Genomic DNA, 15,125 nt, shown 5'->3' with positions numbered 1-15,125 from the left:
GACTTTGAGGACTAAGGTGAGGTTAACCCCAGCCATGGTCTTTTCAATCATATGTATGTGAAAGTTGGACACTGAATAAGGAAGACTGAAGAAGAATCAGTGCCTTTGAATTGAGCTGGAGATGAATATTCAAAGTGCCACGGACTGCTAAAATGACAAACGGATCTGTATTCCAGGAAGTACAGCCAGAGTGCTCCTTAGAGGCAAGTAAGACGAGACTTCTCACATACTTTGCATAAGTTGTCTGAAGAGGCTAGTCCCTGGAGAAGGACGTCAAGCTTGGTAAAGTAGCGGGCAGCAGAAAAGAGCAAATCCTTCGACAAGATAGATCAGCAGAGTAGCTGCATTGATGGGCTCCAACATCAGAACAATTGTGAGGCTGGCGCAGGACCGGGCAATGCTTTGTGCTGTCGTACACAGGGTTGCTATGAATCGGAACCAATTCGATGGCACTTAACAACAAGCATTTATTGGTGGATGATAAAGGAATTTTGTAACGCTCGTCCAGCAGAGCATAGGCCAAAAGGGTCCGTGTGGTCCAGGGCTAGAGAGTGGCCAGCTGCCAGCACAGCTAGGAAAAGATCCTGATTGAAGAGCTGTGATCTGGATGTTCTTTTTTTTTTTTTTTTTTTTTAAAAAGGAAAAAACCATTTATTGCAAGATCGACCCTGAGACAGAAAGGGATAAAGGAGCGTGGTGTAAGAGTCACTGGAAACCCTCCAGTGGTTGTGAAGCCTACAGGTATGTTCCAGCGAGGTTCTTGTCCTAAGGGCTTTTCTCAGTTAAAAATGGCTCTAACATAATGTATTCTCTCAGGCTCTTCTGCAAATCCTCTGAAAACTCAAGTCTCTCTCCATGTCTTTGTCATCCATCTGTTGTTAGTTGGCTCAAAATCTTGTAAAAGTTCATCTTCAAGGTAGCCCTTTTCAAGGCGCCACCGTCGTCCAGTAGGCATTTATCACAGATCTTGAAAAAGCAGAAACAAACGTTTACTGAGTATAAGATAAAACTTAGAGGAAATGTGTGAAGCTTCAATATTTCTTGTATTGTATCTCAGCAATGTCCCCAATCGGTTATTTGCTAGCAAGGTAGCAAAGACAAAAACCTCCTGGGAAATTGTCTATGATCATGTCCACAGCAAATCAGAAACCACATTCTAAAAGCCTTGGTAATGACCAGATCTGGATGTCCTTGATCCTGAATTATAACCTGTTGCCTTCCTATAATAAGCCATACTATGGTCTGTAAGTTCTGTATGGCCATTGCAACATTTAGTCAAGCCCGGTCAAGAATGCCATGGAGGAACAGCTGGCTGCTAAAAAGGTTGCAAAGAGATGTGTCTGATCTCAGCCACATAGAAACTGGGCAGCGGATGCAGTTAAACCGTCGTCTTCCCCGTGGGAAGGCAGAGGAGTCCGCCACCACACCCATGCCATATTGACATTGGCCTACAGTCCATCGACAGCTGTGCAATTATTCCACTCCCATAAACTCCTTCTGCTCCTGGTAATTACCAGTAAACGTTGGTCTCTACACTCTGTGCATTGGCCTTCTCTTTTCTTCTTATATAGTTGAGCTCCTCCAACAATTGTCCTTTTGTGATTGGATTATTCCCCTCACCATGACATCTTCCAAGCTCCACTGACTGGCTGGTTCCGTTGGTGTGTGTGACCCACACTTTGTCTATCCATTCATCGTTTGAGGAACACAAGCGCTGCAGTTAGAAACCCGAAAAGGAAGACATCATGTTCGGTGAAGTAGAGAGGCAGTGAAAAAGAGAAAGACCCTCGAACCTCCTTTACCTCATCCCAGTGGTAGGACGTGAATAACTTCACAACCAGTTTCCTGCCCTCGGGACCATTTTGAGGACATAAAAAAGAAAGCTAAAGGTAGTTTATTATTTCATACAGATAATACCGAAATGAGAACAAAGAAAGAGGCACACAAAACTAGATTATAAGGAATAATTTCAAGATATGAATGAAAAAGGAGTACATAATACCTGACCAAAAAATAATAAAACTTATTTAAGATACTTTTTTTTTTTAAAGATCATTTTATTGGGGGTTCTTACAGCTCGGACAACAGTCCATACATCAATTGTATCAGGCATATGTGTACATAGGTTGCCATCATTATTTTCTAAACATTTCCTTTCTATTTGAGCCCTTAGTCTCTGCTCCTCTTTTGATGTTCCCTCCCCCTTCCCTCCCTCGTGTTCATCCTGCTTCCTGATTGGCGTCCTCACTTGCAGTATTCCTCCCTTTTATCTGAGCATCATGGTCTGTGTGACTTACCTGTAACCAACTTTGTGCTGTAGGAGTAGGGTCCCATTCCTTCACGGTAGACCAGGGAGATGAATGGTCATTGTGTTCGATCGATTAGAAGCAGGCGGCTTCTCTTCTCTGAACATAATAAGTTCATCTTTGAAAAAGCTCTTTCTGCTTCTGTGCACTGTAACAGCCGTTGTTCTGACAATGTTTTTGGCTCTTTGAACACATTCTGGACTGCATAATTCCGGGAATTTTTAGAATGTTTTCCATGAAATCTCAATAATCATTAACTCGATTTGGTAGTTAAAAAATGTCAACTTAGATACAACCAATTGTTCTTTAGTTACTTTCCATAGAACTAATACTTCTTTGATAGTCCAGTAATCTGGTTTCAAAAAATTGAGAAATTATAGTTCATTCCTGTCTTGAAATTGGTTACAACATGCTTTTAAATATTCACAATCTATGAGTCTTTTTTTCAGACTCTTTACAGTGTTTTCCAAAAGTTGTTCCCAGGGATGCCCGACAAATTGATGGTTTTATATTTTTGAATGTGTCTGAAGTAATTAACTCAGCAACTTTGGTTTTGTATAGACCCTTAACATTTCTTTTGGTTCATTGTGCCCTAGCTTTTTATTGGTTTTACCAATTGGGGGGATACTAACGCACTCGTGAGGTCTTGTGGAAATTTGGGGCGTTACCGAAAGCTGAAGCAAATGACGGCACGTCACCCTCTGGTTGTCTGGCGTTTAAAGTTATATGTTTGTTTACAGAAGTAACAAACACAGGGAAATAAAAATGCAGTGTTTCATCAAAAGTATCACAAGTTTTATGAAATGCATAAATAAGTATTACAAGCATAGTTCTATCTAATCTTTCATACCTATGGATGGAATGAACATTACGAGGGGTGCTTGTACTAAGCTGTTGCACAAATGGACATTAAGTCAGAGTAAGGGATGTGCATTTGCGAGAGACCCCAGATTACAAGTGCCATTTTAACAACCCGTTTGCCAAACTCAATACAAAATTAGCTATCAATTCTGAATCCCACCAATGCCTTATTCTAACGCTTACTGCCTCTCCCACAGCACTCTTGCTTCACTGTTGGGTTTGATCGTCCATTGCAATGACCATACAGAACTCACAGACAATACTTACAAGTATGGAGGTTCATTAGGGAAGTTAAGAGGTTACAAATCAGGATCAGAAAACATTAAGGCTACAGTTCTTTTGTCTGTACCTCCTCTTCCCAGCCACGTCTCTCCCTGATCCTCAGTCTCTCGGTCACACAACCTCTTGGCCTCTGCCCTGCTAGAGCAAGTGTTAAAAGCTGATGGTGTTCAGCTATCAAAAGATGCAGCATCTGGGGTCTTAAAGGCTTGAAGATAAACAAGCGGCCAACAAGCTGAGAAGTAACAACAAGCTGAGAAGTAACAAAGGCCACATGGAAGAAGCACACCAGCTTGTGTGATCACGAGGTGTCAATGGAATCAGGTATCAGGCATCAAAGACCCAGAACAAGTGGGTGAGGGGTGACGGAGGATGATGTAAGATATGAAAATAAAAATTGTAGAACTTATCAAGGGTTCATGATGGAAGGTAGGCGGGGGAAGAATTAGGGAGCTGATATCAGGAGCTCACATGGGAAGAGAATGCTCTGAAAATGATGATGGCAGCATATGTGCAAATGTGCTTGACACACTGGACGGATGTATGGATTGTGATAAGAGATGTAAGAACTGCCAATAAAAGTATTTAATTAAAAAAAACTGCCACTGAGTCAATGCTGACTCATAGTGAGGTCTCCCTCATCCCTCCCACCGTAGGTTTTCGACACTAACTTTTCTCTCGGAGCTTCTGGTGGTTTCAAACTGCCAACTGTGGATCATCGCAGCTCAACTTATAACCACTACTCGACCAGGCTCGTTCCTTAGCCCTTACTTGGGGGAGCACAATTCAATCCATAACAGTAGCTATTGTCAAATTTCCCTCCCTGGGGATTGCCTTAATTTATAATTTGACCAGTGATGTATAAGAACATGTTTATGCCCACCCCAACATATGTAAGCATCAGTACCCACTAGAAGTGGTCCTCTGCTTTAGCCCTCCCTCTTGAAAAGAACACTGGTTTGGCTGCTAACCACAAGGTCAGCAGTTTGAAGCCACTAACTGCTCCTTGGGAGAAAGATGAGGCTTTCTACTCTCATGAAGAAATAAGGTCTTGGAAACCCACAGGGGCAGTTCCTACCCTGCTTTATAGGGTCCCTATGAATTGGTATCAAGTCTATGGCAGTGAGTTTTTGAGTGTGTGTGTGTGTGCGTGTGTATGTGTGTGTGTCCCGTCAATCAAAGACAAACCAATCAATAATCTTATTGTAATGTCTTTGTTTCTTGTCCTGTATTGCCCCACTTGGGATGTACTCTCTGAAGCCATCCTGTTGTCACCCATATAAATCTTGGTGAATTTCCATCTGATGTCTTTATAATACCAAATAATCCTTTGGGTTTCCATTTTTTTAAAAAAAGAAAGAAAACACTGTGTTATTACAAACCCGTAGATACCTTGGCAGCTCACACCAACCAAGCTGTCGCTGGGCTTTGGAGACTCACTCACTGCTGTCAAATTGATGCCAATTCATAGCGACCTTACAGGACAGGGTAGAACTGCCCCTGTGAGTTTCTGAGACTGTCACTCTTTAAGGGAATTGAAAGCCCCGTCTTTCTTCCTTGGAGCAGCTGGTGGTTTTGAACAAGGGACTTGAGGATAGCAGCCCAATGTGTAACCACTACACCACCAGGGCTTCCAAACGTTTGAGGACAGCAATTTCTCAGAAGGTCATGGCCACCTTTATGCCCTGCTGCCCTCTCCCAATCCATCAGGACCTAACTTCACCATCTAACTACTGCTGTGTCTTTTGCCTAAACATGCTTGTGATGACAGCCCACCCCTCACCCGATGACCCTCCCTGGCATTGACATGCCAGTCTGTCCCCGTGTGAGATCCCTGCCCAGATCCGGCACTGGAGCTACATGGTCTGGCCTATGCTGCATCCTCCAGACTGGCCACACGTTGCTCCATCTGTCTGGGCGCTCCCCCCTTGGTAAGCTCCTTCCAGCCCATCTGCTCTCAGCTTTGTCACCACCTGTGCAAAGCCCCCCGAGAGCCAGGAACCAGGACCTACAGGTAGCAGCAGCTCATCATCCTGACCTAAGACGTCCGTAGGAGCTAGGAGCCCCAGAGACTCCAGAGGGTCACGGGGACACAGTGGCCGGACCCATGTCGACATGTCTATCTGGGGACAGGCTGGGCTGCAGTCAAGCACTTGGAAAGGAGCCTGGCATAGGCTTCCATTGCACACACCGCTCTGCAGCTGCTGCCTCTCTCCCACCTGCCTCAGTACCCTGTCCTGGGCCAGGCCCCCTAACCCTTCTGGCCCCTGTTTAAAATCTTGACTCTGTTGAGTCACGCTCCTCAACATGCCTGGTGTCAGTTAGGAAAACTGAGCCCCTCCCATTTCTTCCCCAACTGGAATGAAACTCCTCCGGTAACCTAACCCTTCCACGCAGGATCCCGAATGGCCTCCAGAGGGCGACAGTGTCTGGCCTGTGTTAGGGATTGAAGCAGAGCCCCGCTTTCTCACTTACTAAAAAAAAAAACAACAAAACCACCTGCTTCTGATGGCATGGAGAACCTGAGCTCAGGTGAGTGGGGACCGAGGGATGCTCTCAGGACGGGTGGGAAGGCAGGGGATGCCTTGATGTAGGATTGGGAAGGTGCAGAACTAGGAAGACTCAGGGACCCAGCCCTCTCTCAGCTTCAGACTCCTTGCTCCCTGTCTTCCTCATCTTCTCAGACTTCAGTCACCCCAGCTTCAGAGCTGTCTCTTGGAACTGGAGGGTCCTCAGCCACCCTGGTCACCACACCACCTCCCGACTGGGCCATGATTTCCCCCACTTTGCCCAAACCCTGGCTGTATTGTCAAGACTGCTGGAATGGTTCCTGCGTTGGTAGAATCATCTTTGGAACAATATCAAGACCTCAGGCAGGTCAAGGCTCAGTGCGCCTCCCGGGGTTTCCCTACTCTGCTTGAGCCCCTTCTCCACATCAACTCTCTCCCAGGTCTCAGGGCCCGCAGGGAGGCTGCACTCCCAGCCTCCCGTTGGGTTTGTTTTTAAACTCATGCCTCTCTTTTAAAAACTCTTACTTCATGATGTCATTGATGCCTCACCAAGGACGAGCCCTGGTGGCACAGTGGGCTGCGAACCACAAGGCCAGCAGTTTGAAACCATCAGTCGCTCCGCAGGAGGAAGACGAGGCTCTCTACTCCAGTGAAGAGAGACGGTCTCGGAAAGCCACCAGGTCCAGTTCTACCCTGTCCTCCAGGGTCGCTGTGAGTTGGATTGACCTCAGTGAGGTTGGTTGGTTTTTTTGGTTTTTGTTTTGCTCCACCAAGGTCATCAGGAGCCCCGAGCCCAGTTTTAAGGCCAAGGGTGGCACTAGAAATGTACTTGTGTCAGACATTTCCCAGGTTACCTGCTTCTCCAAAGCTCTCCCACACTGCTCTGTCACCCCTGTCTTGTCTCTCACACCAAATTCCAGCAGCTCCCCTCTGCTTCCACCTCCTAATGCTCTTTCGCCTTTGCACCTGTCAGGGGGTCCTGGTGGCATCCCAGGAGGGAGGCCATGAAGCGACCCTCACCTGTCTCAGGGAATATAGGTCAGAGGAGTTTCCAGACGGCTGGGTCACAGAGCAGATAAGCAGTAGAGCAGAACTTAGACTCTGCACGGAGAACCCTGGGGCCGTGGCGAAGCCTGTTACACACACACCCTTCCAACTCATAGCCAATTCCCAACAAAATATTCTTTTAAATCATTTTATTAGTGGCTCATACAACTCTTATCACAATCCATACATAAATCAATTGTGTAAAGCACATTTGTACATTCATTGCCCTCCTCATTCTCAAAACATTTGCTCTCCACTTAAGCTCCTGGCATCAGCTCCTCATTTTCCCCTCCCTCCTCACTCCCCCCTCCCTCATGAGCCCTTAATAATTTATAAGTTATTATTTTTGTCATATCTTGCCCTGTCCGATGTCTCCCATCACCCCCTTTTCTGTTGTCCATCCCCCAGGGAGGAGGTCACATGTAGATCCTTGTAATCAGTTCCCCCTTTCCACCCCACCCTCCCTCCACCCTCCCAGTATCGCCACTCTCACCACTGGTCCTGAAGGGATCTTCCGCCCTGGATTCCTTGTGTTTCCAGCTCCTATCTGTACCAGTGTACATCCTCTGCTCTATCCAGACTTGCAAGGGAGAATTGGGCTCATGATAGTTGGCGGGGGCGGCGGGGGGAAGGAAGCATTTAGGAACTAGAGGAAAGTTGTATGCCCAACAAAACACTTTTAAAAGGTAGGGAGAAACATAAACTAATCAACAAAAAGCAGCAACAAGAAAGGAGAGAAACAAAATATTTTCATAGTAGTTAGGGACTGTGAAAGGACAAACCCATCTGTCTTGGAAGACTGATGGCCAGAGTCCTCCCTAGAGGCAGGGATGGAGAGACTGCGACTCACCTACTTTGGACATGTTGTCAAGAGAGACCAGTCCCTGAAGAAGGACATTATGCTTGGTAGAGTCGATGGGTTAGTTTTTCCAGCATTTTCCCAAAGAATAGAGCACGCACCACTTTAATGATTAATTATCAATGGTCCATATGTCCTGTGAGGACAACTATCTTACATTTCCTGTAACAGAGGACTAAGGGCAGAGTCTCCAAAGAAATCCTTCTTGATTGTCCAGATTTTTCACAGCAGCTTTAGAGTTACCTGCTTGTGTAATGGAATTATCTGATCTTAACTTAAATGGATTACAATCACACTTGACAACAAAAAACCATAAACTTCCCAGAGAAGAAAAATCCAGGTCTCAATCGTTTTAGGGTAGAGAAAATTAAAGAGGAACTAACCCCATCCCTTCTCCAGCTTTTTCTTTCCAAAAAGAAGGAGGAGGGGGGTCACTTGTTAACTGACCTTAGAGGTCCACCATTACCTTGATGCCAAAGCCAGGCCAAACGTAACAGTATAGACGCCATGACCAGGCTTAAAACAACAACATTTTATCGGCATATACTTCACATGTCATACAATGTAAACATGCAGTCATTTTAAGAACGTGTGCGATCATCCCCTCCATCAATTTCAGAATGTTTTCTTCTGCTGCTCATTGTTGTTAGCTCCCTATTCCCCCCATTATGTTTTATTTGAATGTTTGTATGAGAAGTGGAAATGAGTGATTACTGTCTAAGCTTTTTAAAGCCCCCTCACACACCACATTAATACAAGGGGACAAGAGCATCTAAATTGATACTGAAAAAGTAGTCAATAAATTTCAACATCCTTTCATTATATATTTTTTTAAATCACAATAAACGGGGAAGAGTAAGAAACCTCTTAACACAATAAAGCCCACATGTGCAAAACCCACAGGAAACACATGATCAACGGTTCGAGACGGAAAGCTTTTCCCTTAAAACAGTGATTCTCAAACTGTGTTTTGCGACCCTTTTGGGGGTCAAATGACCCTTTTACAGGGGTCACCTGATTCATAACAGTAGCAAAATTACAGTTCTGAAGTAGCAACGAAAATAATTTTATGCTTGGGGGGGTCGCCACAACATGAAGAACTGGATTGAAGGTCACGGCATTAGGAAGGTTGAGAACCACTGCCTTAAAATAAGAAACAATACAAGAATGCCCATTTTCTCCGCTTCAATTCAACATCGTACTAGAAGTTATAGCCAGAGCAAGGAGGTAAAGAAAAAGGAAGGAAGCGGTATTTAAATCGCCAAGGGAAAAGTAAAAACTATCTTTGCTTGCAGATGACATGATCGTCCATGTAGGAAACCCTGCAGAATTTACAAAACAAAACACAAAACAAGTGTAACGAGCTAATGCGAAAACCCATCCAAAAAATAAAAATAAAAACAAAAAAGAAAACCCGTCAAAGTTACGTGGTAAAAAGTCAACACAACCAGGCTGTGTGATCCAAAGATGATGATAACAAAATCCGAAAGTGATGTGGGGGGAAATATCAGAGCTTAAATTGTGACTACCTACTTTGTAGAAGGCTGCAGAGGACAGCGGGAACCCAAACCCACCTGCAGTCAGCGTCAGCCTCTGGCAGATCCCCTCGAGCCTCAGGCACGGGACTGGGACAGCTTCCCTATCAGACAGAGATGATCGTCAGCTTGATGTAATGATGGGGGGTAGAACCATGGTACAATAGGCTACTCGGTCAGTTGACCTCCCTCTTGACCCAACTTGCTGAGTCTCGGCTCAAATATTTCTCGCTTGTTCTAAAACACAAATTTCTGCTCTGGCTTTTAAAATACTGATGGTGGTCTTTTCTGTCTTACTTACTCTTTATTTTTATTTTCATCTTTTAACTATTATGTTCTTGCAGTTGTTTTCTTTTTGTGGTGTTTCTGAGTTTGTGAAGCACAGAAGGAGTGGATGCATAGAGACATTAGCTGATGGGTTTATCCTGGACGGGAGCGGGTGGGGAAGGGGATTTGGGGAGCAAACAATAAATGCGGGAGCAATAGAACTGATTTAGATGCTATCTATACAACTCTTTATTTTTTTTTCTATACAACTCTTTAAAAAAGCAATTTAACTAGTGAATACTATATCAAGAAAACTATTTACAAAAAGAAACAGGAATTTATCACAATGATTGACGTATAAACATACACACACACACACACACCAATTGACTAGAGAAACAAATTCATGACACTCATATATTTATAAGACAGAGCTTTATATACAAGAGCAATTGAATATTGAGAAAACATCGCAGCCCAATCCAGATCAAGTCCATAAGTCCAATATTACGCCATATGTCAATATTAGTCCATAAATTCCTCTTTAGACTCGCACAGCCGTGCAATGATGCCAAATGCAGGAAGATCACAGGCCTGTGGGTGGAAAGTCTTGTGAATGCAGTGGCCGTGGAACCATCTCAGTGTGGCGTGAGTCTCCATGTGGCTCCTCCAGCCCAAGGATCCTGGTTCCATCAGCATAGAACATCTGGCTCGTCAGCAAGAAGACGAGCAGAGAGTTTGTGCGTATCTAGCCTCCAGTGAGCTCCTGGTATTTATCTCCGTGGCACCTCTAAATGAGGTCATCAAGATGTGACCCGATTGACCGGCTAGGCTTCACCCCTTTGCAAGTTGACACCAGATTATGTAACTACCACAAGGATGAACAACAGAAACGTGTGTTAAGGGGGACAACAGTTCTATGTAATGAAAATAATAATAATTTATAAATTATCAAGGGTTCATGAGGGAGGGAGGGAAGGAAGACGGGAAGGAGGGAGGGTAGGCTAGGGAAGAAAAAAGTGAGGAGCTGATATCAAGGGCTCAAGTAGAAAGAAAATGTTTTGAAAAGGATGATGACAACATATGTACAAATGTGCTTGACACAATGAATATATGGATTGTTAGATGAGCTGTATGAGCCCCCAATAAAATGATTAGGAACAAACAAACAAACCAAATTTGACCAATGGTTATCATGGGTGAAGGAAGATGAGTTTTGCTTAGCGGGCATTGAGGTTATGTGAATGGTGTTGGACAAGGAACTCAGTAACGGTTGTACAAACCGAAGAGTACAATCGATGGTACTGAATTATACATGGAATTTGTCACAATTAAAAAATATCAGTACATGAATAAAATGAGTACAAGAAAGAAGAAAATGTTCTAGAATTGATTATGGTGATGATTAAACAGCTCTTCCTGATATGATGGAATTATTGAATTGTATGGTATGTGGATGAAATGATAATAAAACGTTTTTTTTTAAAGATAGCACCAAAAAATAGGTTGTGGGAAAAAAAATATGCTGCCAATTTCGCTGTGGCATGGCATCGACTGAAACATACATTCCTAATCAAGAGATGTTAAAATGCAAAAAGGTGCTTCTCTTAGGATTAATGAACTGGGATAGTCAGACCCAATGTCTGACTTGCCTTTTGTGAGCATCTCCCCAGCGCACCCCCAGATTTCAGCAAAGGAAGACTCAAATAAAAGGCTTTTTAAAAATTAGTTGTGTTTCTATATACAAGTACACTGGAACGGAAATCAGAAAACAATTTCATTCACGGTCATATCAAAAAGAATAAAATACTTAGGAATCTATTAAGGAAGGGCAAAACCTTTAAAGTCCCAGGTTAAGCATGGCTGGCTTTCAGCAGGCATCTACTTAAGGCCAGAGGTTCTTGTATTGAATGTTTGAGTTGAATACAATGGTTTGTGATACGGGACACACTCATCACGTTCTGATGCTCATTCAACCAGGGTGCTGCAGCTGCAGCCGCTCCTCGGCTCACGGGAACACAGGCCACCTTTTCGGTCGCATGGTGCTGCTCACAATACGGTGCTGATTGTAAACTTAGGCTGACTCGACAACTGGCCTACATTTTCCTCTTACTTATCCTTGTAAGCAGGCTCCCAAAGGGTAAGTCGGATGCAAACGTTGGTGATACATCAAGGAAACGCAAAACAATTACCATAGGAAATAAAATGGAAGGAACAGAGTGACTGCAAAGAAATAAGCCTCCATCGGCCGTGAGGACAGTATTGGGCTACAGTCCATCACCACCATATGCCTGTCATTGTCCTACTGTGATAGGGTGTGTGCTGCTGACCGTGTCACTGGCATTTCAAATCCCGCCAGTGTCGTCCCAAGGGAATAGGTTTCAGCAGCGCTTCCAGACTAAGAGCAGACTACAAAGTAGGAATGGGCTGCCCATTTCAGCGGAATTAGCTATGCGAAGCCCTGTGGATAGTTTAAAAAACATTGTCAGTTACTGAAAACCTGATGAATAGAGGCTAGACATTTTGAGTCAGAGACAGGGCCAGAAAGTGAGCACTTCAGTTCGGAAAGTCGCTGATGTCAACTCACAGCAACTCATTGGACAGCGTAGAACTGGCCCGCAGGTTTCTGGGACTGTAACTCTTTTATTTATTTTTTTGGTGGGGGGATTGTAACTCTATATGGAAGCAGAAAGTGTCCTCTTTCTCCCTCAGGTTGGAAGGCACTTAAAATATGACTGAGGAAGAGCTGCCTTCTCCAATAGAGTCCAGCATGGTGACATGGATGGAGTAAAGCCTTCAGGACCTTCAGTTGTTGATGGGGCATGACTCAAAATGAGAAAACAACAACAACAAAACCAACACAGCTACAAACATCAGTTAGTACTCGGAACTTGGAATGTGTGAAATATGAATCTAGGAACATTGGAAGTTATTAAAAATGAAAGAGAATGCATAAAGATCTATGTTCTAGGCATTACCAACCTGAATTGGACTGGTATTGGTTATTTTGAATCAGCAAATCAGATGGTTTATTATGCTGAGAAGGACACAGTCCAAAGGAATGGTGATGGATTCATTGTCAAAAAGGGCATTTCAAGATCTGTCTTGAAGTGCAATGCTGTCTGTGATAAGGTAAGGCCTATCGAAGAGAAAATACAAACAATACAACTATTATTCAAATGTATGCACCAACCACGAAAGCTAGTGGTGCAGAAATTGGGGAATTCTAAACATGTACTCAAGATACGTTCTGAATTATTGGTCATTGGAATGCCAAGGTCAGAAACAAAGAAGAAGGAATCGTAGTTGGAAAATAGGGCCTTGATGATAGAAATGGAGGTGGAGATCACATGACCAATGACTTGTTCATCACAAATACCATTTTCCAACAACACAAATGGTGTCCACCACGCATGTGTACTACTCCCGATGGAAGACACAGAAATCAAATGGACTCTATCTTCTGGAAAAGCTGATGGAGAAGCAGGATATTGGCAGCTCAAACAAGGCCAGGGGCTGACTGTGAAACAGACCATTAATTGCTCATATGTCAGTTCAGGTTGAAGTTGAAGAAAACTCTTTAACGTCTATGAAAGCCAAAATATGACCTTAGGACAGCCCACCTGAATTTTGAGACCATCTCAAGAACAGTGATGCATTGAACACTAATGATAGAAGACCTGATAAGCTCTGAGATGACATCAAGAATATCATACAGGAAGAAAACTTTGAAAAGATCACTAAAAAGACAAGAAAGAAAAGATCAAAGTGAATGTCAGGGGAGATACTGAAACTTGCTCTTACTCCTAAAGTCGTGAAGGCAAATGGAAGAAATGATGAAGTCAAGAGCTGAACTGAACATTTCCAAGGGCAGTGTGAGCGGGCAAAGTAAAATATTATATTAAATCTGCCAAGACCTAGAGTTAGAAAACCAAAAAGGAAAAACACACTCAGAATACCTTAGAATGAAAGGACTCAAGAAAAAATTCAAGTCTCGAGTTGCAATATTGACAGATTCTATGGGCAAAATATCGAAGGGTGCAGGAAGCAGCAAAAGAAGATGGAAAGAATACACACACTGTACCCCAAAAATCTAGTCACCATTCCACCGTTTCAGGAGGTAGCATATGATCAAGAACCAATGGTGCTGAAGGAAGGTGTTCAAGCTGCACTGAAAGCATTAGTCAAAAACAAGGCTCCAGGAATCAGGGGAATATCGATAGCAGTGTTTCAACAAGCTGAGGAAACACTGGAAGCACTCACTCATCTATGCCAGGAAAACTGGAAGACAGTTACTTGGCCAACTGACTGGAAGAAATTCATATTTGTATATATTCTCCAAAAAGGTGGTCCAACTGAACCCACAAATTATGGAACAATATCATGGATATCACATGCAAGTACAATCTTGCTGAAGATCATCCAACGATTGCAGCAGTATATGCACAGGGGGTTGCCAGAGGTTCGGGCTGGATTCAGAAGAGGACATGGAACCAGGGATATCATTGCTGACGTCAGAAGGATGTTGGCTGAAAGCCGAGAATTCCAGAAAGATGCTTCCTGGTGTTTCATTGGCTGTGCCAAGGCATATGCCCGTGAGAATCATAACAAGCTATGGATAACCTTGAGGAAAATGGGAATTCCAGGAGTCGTCATTGTACTCAAGCAGAACCTGGACATGAAAAAGACATGAAAAAATAACAATGCATTGATCAGGCTTCCTGAAGGAGGGAGGGGGGGAGGGAGAGAAAAATAAGGAGTGATACCAAGGGCTCAAGTGGAAAGCAAATGTTTTTGAGAATGATGATGGCAGCAAATGTACAAATGTGCTTGACACAATGGATCCATGGATGGATTGTGATAAGAGCTATACGAGCCCCCAATAAATTGATTTTTTTAAAATCTGGATGTAGAAGTTGATGATGGTTACCGTTATGACTGCACTTGTTCACTGACTGGTTCACTCAAAAAATGACTCACATGATAAAAATTGATGTTAGGGATCTTGTACTACCAGCCAAACCAAACTCTCTGCGTGGAGCAAGTGGATTCCAACTCGTAGCGACCCTATCAGACAGCCTAGGGCTGCCCGTGGGCATTTCAGAGACTCTTAACTCTTTTCAGCAGTAGAAAACCTCTTCATTCTCCCTTGGAACGGCTATGGGTTCCAGACTGCTGACCTTGAGGTGAGCGCCCCCCCCCCAAAAGATCCTGTTGTATACGGAGAAGGCAAAGGGGGCTAGGATACCGAATCCCCAAAGCTGGCCCAGGTAGGTTGGGCATGATTCGGCTTTCTCTTTCTCAGGAAGGTTCCCCCAACCGATTGAGCTCCCCGCCCTCCCACCCACGGATGGTTCCGGGACTTTGGAAAGCAAGCAAGCAGGACCCCGGTCCGTGGCACTCCGCAGCCTGCGCCCCTGAACTTTATTGAACAGGACGCCCGTGAGTCCAGGGTGCCTGC

General features: G+C 44.0%; 1 non-coding gene across 1 annotated transcript; it reads right to left on the bottom strand.

Moving 5' to 3' along the window:
- Positions 1-1,057: 1,057 nt before the first annotated feature.
- LOC142430095 (small nucleolar RNA SNORA32) lies at positions 1,058-1,178 on the bottom strand. The gene has a single exon (XR_012780568.1). It is a non-coding gene; the product is annotated as a small nucleolar RNA SNORA32 (small nucleolar RNA).
- Positions 1,179-15,125: the final 13,947 nt, after the last annotated feature.

Source organism: Tenrec ecaudatus, chromosome 16, assembly GCF_050624435.1.
Source record: "Tenrec ecaudatus isolate mTenEca1 chromosome 16, mTenEca1.hap1, whole genome shotgun sequence".
In the NCBI taxonomy this organism is placed as follows: domain Eukaryota; kingdom Metazoa; phylum Chordata; class Mammalia; order Afrosoricida; family Tenrecidae; genus Tenrec; species Tenrec ecaudatus.
Note: the sequence above shows the minus strand (reverse complement) of the source record. Positions and strands in the feature narration are given on the sequence as shown.